This window comes from Rhineura floridana, chromosome 7 (assembly GCF_030035675.1).
Source record: "Rhineura floridana isolate rRhiFlo1 chromosome 7, rRhiFlo1.hap2, whole genome shotgun sequence".
NCBI lineage: Eukaryota > Metazoa > Chordata > Lepidosauria > Squamata > Rhineuridae > Rhineura > Rhineura floridana.
Window position 1 is genome coordinate 25,637,799 of NC_084486.1, and position 7,741 is coordinate 25,645,539.

The 7,741-nt window shown below is 44.0% G+C and overlaps 1 pseudogene; it reads left to right on the plus strand.

Moving 5' to 3' along the window:
• The first annotated feature begins 606 nt into the window (after positions 1-606).
• On the plus strand, positions 607-725 carry LOC133389765 (5S ribosomal RNA; annotated as a pseudogene).
• Positions 726-7,741: the final 7,016 nt, after the last annotated feature.

Below are 7,741 nucleotides of genomic sequence, written 5' to 3' on the forward strand. Positions count from 1 at the left end.
AACACAACGAAGTGTCTTATGACATCTTAAAGACTAACAAAACTTATAATGACATACATTTTCTAGATACAATTCCACTTTCTCAGATGCATGAAACTGATTCTACTCCATGAAACCTCATGCCCTGGATAGAAAACCTGAAGCCCTCTAGCTATTGCTGGACTACAACTCCCATCATCACTTGCTGTTGGCCATGTTGGTAGAGGCTGATGGAGTCCAACAACATCTGGAGAGCCACAGATTCCTCACCCTGGTTTATGCCATTTTTTTTAAAAAAAGTTTCAGTTACACTCAATTATTTTCAAACAAATTATAATCAAAAGTGGACTTATATTAAATTGTGACCTGTTTTGAGCATTACTTCTTCATGAAGGACTTTCTAGCTGAAGTGCTTTCAAACCAATCCTTTAGTGAAATCAAAACAAGTTAAAACAAGAGACGCTATGGACATGATCCATCCAAGATTAAGCATATTTCGTTTCATGGAACTGAGTTAAATGCAGGCTGGGAATTTTCCCACTAACATTATCAACAGGGCTTAAAAGTGCTTAACTTTGGCTGGGTTGTGTGCCCTATATAGATTTTGAGCTCCTAGTCAAAATTGAAGCCTACAGCCATACTACCCTGAGCATGCCCGATCTCATCTGATCTCCGAAGCTAAGCAGGGTCAGGCCTGGTAAGTACTTGGTTGGGAGACTGCCTGGGAATACTGAGTGCCGTAGGCTTAGAGGAAGGCAAATACCTCTGAATACTAACTATGAAAAACCTATGAATATAACCAAAAACTATTAATAGGGTCACCATAAGTTGTAATCGACTTGAAGGCATCAACAATAAAGTCAAAATTGGGGAAATTGCTAAATGAGCAATGCAGTATACATATAAATTGTCCAGGGGGTTACTGCAAAATTTTTCCTTGTACCTGAGAAAATGTGTTGTCTGGCACATTGTATGGGTTGTCTGTCAGCTCTACACTGCGTCAGCAGTGCCAGTGGGGGCTGGAAATTCCTGGGTGGTTGGCAGGGAAGCAAAGTCCTTAGCTGGCAGTCTGGCCATAAATCTGCCAGGTCTTAGGAGGAGGGAATCTGATAAGGGCCAGGCTTGTCCGAAGCGTACTTGCCGAGTCAGGAGTCCAGAAGCGAGGTCAGTAGAGGTCCGGGATCAAGTGCCAAGGGGTCAGTCCAAAAGAGGGTGCCAGGAAACTAGGAACACACAAGCCACGCCTGACGTTGCAGTCAGCAACAAGCTGCAGCCAAGGGGTGCCTTATAAAGAGCAAGGTTGACAGCAGGTGTGAGTCCTCAGCGTTTGGGCCTTAAGGAGACAGGCCTGCCTCTCTTCTGCCTGACCTTCTGCTGTCTACGTTCTGCAGGTGAGGGGGGAGTATCCTGTTCACTGTCTGTGTCTGGCTGCAGGGCCTCTGCCGTCCCTGGGGTGCTCTGCAGCTGAGGGGCAGAAGGAGCTGGATTCTCAGGAGGCTCCTCCGTGTCTCCTTCTGAGTCTGCTGCTCCTGGGTCTGCTGCTGTTACTCCCGAGTCGTCCTCATCTGAGGAGTCCTCTGACGGGGCCATGACATTGTCTTTGACTGGTTTATAGTAATACCATGGTTGCATTTATCTTTTGTCACATGGTGAAGTTGATTTCCCGCACCACTGAATGCTTGGTGAGGTGATCTTTGCTGCATCTGATGAGAAATTGTACAAAGCCACTTGGAACCCCTCCTGAAGGCCAGGTAAGTTAATTATTATTTTAAAAAGCCAACATCTGACATCTCTTCCTACTAAAGTGCAATGATGAGGGCTGAATGTCAAATGTTCTCTGTGGTAACTGATCAACGCAAAGGGTCTGGTATAAAATGGAGTGTCATTTTAGATTAGTGAGAATTAGTGGATGAGTGAGAATAAAGAAAGAGAGCTGTGAAAGATGCAAACAGGTTACTCAATGTCAGGGGCAGCATCCGAGGTCATTTCATAGTCCATCTGTTCTAATGGTTCTTCCAAGTTTCCGCAGATTTACTCTCTTACTGTAACAGACTATATTTTCCTCCTTGTTGTTCTTACAACAATCTTCTGCAATCAAACAGTCACACAAAAAGGTAACCAGATACAAAGCTGTGTTATCAAATCCTAGTCATGGAAAGACGCATAAGATTTGTACATAGGAGCATAGGAAGCTATCTTTATTTATTTATTTATTTTATTTCATTTTTAAACCGCCCATAGCGAATAGCTCTCTGGGCAGTGTACAAAAGATTAAAAGTACAGAAATACAAAATATCACAATAAATAAACTAAAACAAAGAGATTTAAAATTGTAACATTAAACGCTTTCAAATGCCTGGGAGCATAGCCAGGTCTTAACCTGGCGCCGAAAAGATAGAAGCGTCGGCGCCAGGCGTATTTCTTCGGGGAGGCTATTCCACAATTCGGGGGCCACTACAGAAAAGGCCCTAGATCGAGTAACTGTCCTCTGGGCTTCCCGATGGGTTGGTACCCGGAGGAGGGCCTTAGACGCTGAGCGAAGTGACCGGGTCGGTTCATAGCGGGAGAGGCGTTCCACAAGATATACCATGCCGGACCATTGGTCCATTTAGCTCAGTATTTCCACACTGATTAGCAGCGGCTCTCCAGGGTTTCAGACAGGGGACTTTCCCAGCTCTACCTGGACATGCTGGGGATTGAACCTAGGACCTTATGGAAGGCAGATACTCTACCACTGAGCTATGGCCCTTCCCCCACGAGCAATGCCCCTTTTTCCAATAAGGAATATAGGGAAGGAGCTGTAGCTCAATGACTGAACACATACTTTGCATACAAAATTCTCAGGTTCAAAACCTGACTTCTCTAGTTAGGGCAGGGAAATACCTCTGGGCCATGTCTGAATAACCCTGGTCAGCTGCTGCCAGCAACTGTTTCAATATACACTGCAGTTTCAAATCCTGGTTGATTCGCATTAGCCATGGCTTATGTTGACCTAATACTCAACTGTGGTTAAACCTGGCAGGGGAAGGAAAAGACAAATAACACTTATGAATCATTCTCCAGTCTTTTAAGAATAGCTAAGGGACAGGCAGAGGTATATCTGCACTATCCCTACACAGAGAAACACAACAGAAAATGTAAAAAAAAATTAAATTGTGTTTTAAAATTTGTATATTTGTTTTTAATGTTTTTAATTGCTGTAAACTGCTCAGAGAGCTTCGGCTATGGGGCGGTATATAAATGTAATAAATAAATAAATAAATATGAATGGCAGGCTATGACATTTCCATGAGGTCTTGCTGCTACTGCTACCATTATGAATTTTATATTTCTTACAGTTTCATGGAGGTTCTTGGTGTTTGGATTTTAGCCTGCCTTTTTAATTGTTTGGAGGTTTTAATCTTTGTTGTATGCTGCCATGAGCTTTGGTGAGGTGGCATATCGATGCTTGAAATAAATGAACTAGAATAGAAGTCATCTGTGCAAATCCATCCTCCTGTGTTATTCGAGCTGGCAACTTTTAGCATCTAATTGCTGTTCAGTGGCTCATGTAGAAAGAATTGGATCCGTCAGGTCTCAGTGCTTTCTGTAATCTTGTGTAGTCATGGGAACTGAAGAAACCCCTCTAGGCAGCTAGATTTCAGACCATTTTTAGCTCAGTCTTTTACTTTAGAAAATCGATTGAGACATTAGTGACCAGTGTCTTTGGGTTACTCATGACATAATGTTATCCTTGGAATGGGGTTGGTTTAGCTTTTACTGTTGATTGGTTGGCTTCCACATGGCATTGTTTCAAAGCAAATCCACATGGTCTAATCCAAGCACAGCATATCCAATGAGACCATTGCAAATTGCTTTCCTTACATTTGATTTCTGTGCTCAGACACAGCTACATCGTGGAAGCATTGTTATATCAGAAGCCGTTGCAGGCTTAATCCTGGAAGGTAGAGATGGGTGTTGAGGACTGGAGAGAGATTAAACAAAACTACTCAAAAATTCAATATCCTGCACATCCCGGATGTCAGATTTGACTTCTAGAAATTAGAGGATAATGTGCATAACTGGGAATGTTGGGGAACTATCAAACCATGAGAATGTAAAGTGACATTTTTGCAAGCAAATTTGAATTGTCAGCTGTAGTGTTAGAGGAGGCAGTGGAGGCTGATCCATTTGGGCAAATTGGGCAGTGCCCCAACAACTTCAGTCTGCCCTCAGTCATGCTCCACCTGCCGGTCTTCTTACTTACATTTAGTCCACGGGATGGCACTGCTTGTCAGCTTCCTTCTCCATAGTCTCAGTGTTGCCATTGTAGAACTCAGTGAGGAGGAGGATGGCGGCTAAACCAGTATTAGCTGGCTCCGTCTCTCATTGTCTCTGGTTCCACATACTCTTGGTCTCTCTCCCTTCCCTCCTACCAGTCTCAATGGGCACCAGCCACCACTGGGTAGAGGAGGGTGTTCAGGGGTTTTGCTGCTTAGGATTCCTCCTGCAGGCTAGCTAGAAGATGTGAAATGCAGGTGGCAATGCTCTAGCTGTACCATGCAGGCTCTGGAGTTCTGGATAGATGTTTTCTTGACACTGTTATAGGAGCATATACTGAATCAGACCATTGGTCCATCTAGCTCAGTATTGTTTACACTGACTGGCAGTGGCTCTCTAGGATTTCAGGCAGAGAATCTTTCTCAGTCCTGCCTGGAGATGCTGGAGATTGAACCTGGGACCTTTTGCACGCAAAGCAGATGAACTGGCAGTGACTCTCCATGATTTCAGACAGGGTTCTCTCTTAGCCCTACCTGCAGATGCTGGGGACTGAACCTAGGCTCTTCTGCATGCAAAGCAGGTATTCTACCAGTACCGCTGAGCTATGGCTGCTCACCCTGTCATTCTCTTTCACATCAGTTGGAAGGCAAATGAGATAGGTCAGTGACATTTCTGTAAATCTAGTGGGATGGTTTTTGGTGATGGGACAAGAGCACCCACCCATGCAGAACTGCAATCTGAATCAGTATCCTTAAGCGTGCCCTTAATTCAGTGTCACACTAGGAAAAAAATCCCTTGGTGATTATAAAAATGCTTCCCTGCATGAGACAACCTGAAATGCTTTGGTGCCAGGGGCAGGAAATAAAAATGGTGCCCCAGTTGAAATACAAATCTAATAATAACCCAAATAATTTACAGCGTACTTTCATCTCTAATAGTACCCCAAAAGCACGCCTAAAATGGGCCACTGTGCCATGTCTAACTGGAAGGTACTGTCCTCCACTTTAGATTAACCACTTGTTAAAATGTGCAGCCCTACTCAGCATATAAGTATCCTGTGATATGAAAGTTATGCAGGGGGCTTGGTCAGGAAGTTCAACTCCTCTTAAATTACAGGCTGAGTTTGATTCTCTTTAAGGTCACTAAAAAGGCTGACACTGATGTCTACTTTACTTATAAAGTAGATCCATGTAACCCTTTTCAAAAAAAATTGCCATGACCTTTCTTTAGTGCAAAATATCATTTTATTTTATCTAAAATAATCTTTGCTTGACATTTACACATTGAAACTGCAGCAAGTTAATAACCTTCCTTGTGGGAGGCTTCTCTTTCCTAAATTTGACAGTACAATGTTGGATTGGATCAGATGTGATTCCTTTTGGATTCACCTTCTGTGACTTTTCCTTAAGTAGTTGGGATACTTGTTTCAAGTTTTCCTATTAAATTAGCTGTGCTTTAATGTGGATTCCTTTGTTGTAAGAACAATGATTCATGGTTGTAGTTATTTTTCACAGCTAAAAGGTGACTTTCTGAACTGTCCACTCCACTGGTTTTTCCTGAACTTATTTTGTTCTTTTCTTTAAATTAAAAAAAAAGTAAAGGGAGTTTATGCAAACATATTGCGCCTTTATGACAATGAAGAAAGGTCCCATAGTACAGTGGCAGAGTTAGATTAGTTTTATTTATTTCAGTCATAAACCAGCACATATATAGAATACAGTAAACCAGAACAATATAAAATACAATGCAATACATATAGAACTATAAAAACTCTCAGACCCTCTATAGAACCTGATAAAACATTAAAATAATCTTATTTTATCAACATTCTATAGCAGGCAATGGCAGCTCTGCAAAAACTAGCTGTAACCTGGGGATTCTGATCTGACAAAAGATATGATAAATAAAATTTGTCTGATCTGCCAGGGAATTTCTGTAATACTGGGGTAATAAAGATGAGTCAGATGTCACAATAAAAGGAGCTGTATAATAAAACATGCCCAACTGTTTCCACTCCCTGCCCACAAGGGCATAATCCTGTCGAAGCCCTGGTTGAACTGTGGAATACGGAGATGACCCAGGCTGTTGACACAATTGCTCCTGCGCGTCCTCTCCTGTGTAGAGCTCATACAGCTCCATGGTACACTCCAGAGCTGAGAGCGATGAAGCAAGATAGGAGGCGGCTTGAGCGGAGGTGGAGGCGAACTCCCGACGGATGCAATTATGCACTGGTAAGTGCCTCTACTAAGTTGTACTTAGGAGCGGTGAGGGTGGCGAAAAAACAATACTTTGCTGCCACTATTAAGTCATCTCTTTGCCGCCCAGTGGAGCTTTTTAGAGTTGTCTGAGGGCTACTTCATTCTGGCCCTGAGGACATGATAGTGCCATCAGTAGCCCGCTGTAATGAGTTTGCTGGGCACTTCCAGAATAAGATCTTATGCATCCTCTGGGACTTGGACTCCCAGTTTACAGCAGCTGATCCTAATGAGGTGTCCGGAGCACAGTCTTGTCATGTTTTATTGGATGAGTTTCAGTTGGTTCAGCTCGAAGACGTGGACAAGGTACTTGGACTGGTGCGTGCAACCACTTCTACACTAGACCCGTGCCCCTCCTGGCTAATAAAAGCTAGCAGGGATGGAACAGCTGGCTGGGCCAGGGAAGTGATAAACGCCTCTTTACGAGAGGGAGTGGTCCCTAGCTGTCTGAAAGAGGCAATAGTGAGACCACTTCTGAAAAAACCTTCCTTGGACCCAGAAGACCTTAATAGCTACAGACCAGTCGCGAATGTTCCATTCCTGGGCAAGATCTTGGAACGAGTGGTTGCTGCCCAGCTCCAGGCGCTATTGGATGAAACCGATTATCTAGATCCATTTCAATCGGGTTTTAGGCCCGGTTTTAGCACCGAGACAGCCTTGGTCACCCTGTACGATGACTTATGTCGGGAGAGGGACGGTGGGAGTGTAACTCTGTTGATTCTCCTTGATCTCTCAGCGGCTTTTGATACCATTGACCATGGTATCCTTCTGGAGAGGCTCGCGTAGTTGGGAGTTGGGGGCACTGCTTGGCAGTGGTTCCGCTCCTACCTGGCGGGTCGTCTCCAGAAGGTAGTGCTTGGGGAACATTGCTTAACACCGTGGGCTCTCCAATGTGGAGTCCCGCAGGGGTCAGTTCTGTCCCCCATGCTTTTTAACATCTACATGAAGCCGCTGAGTGCGGTCATCAGGAGTTTTGGAGTGCATTGTCACCAGTACGCTGATGACACGCAGCTCTATTTCTCCTTTTCATCTTCTTCAGGTGCGGCTGTCAATGTGCTGAACCGTTGCCTGGCTGCGATAATGGACTGGATGAGAGCTAACAAACTGAGGCTAAATCCAGACAAGACTGAGATGCTGTTGGTGGGTGATTTCTCTGATCAAATGGTGGATATGCACTCTGTTCTGGACAGGGTTACACTCCCCCTGAAGGAGCGGGTTCGTAGTCTGGGAGTACTTTTAGATCCTTC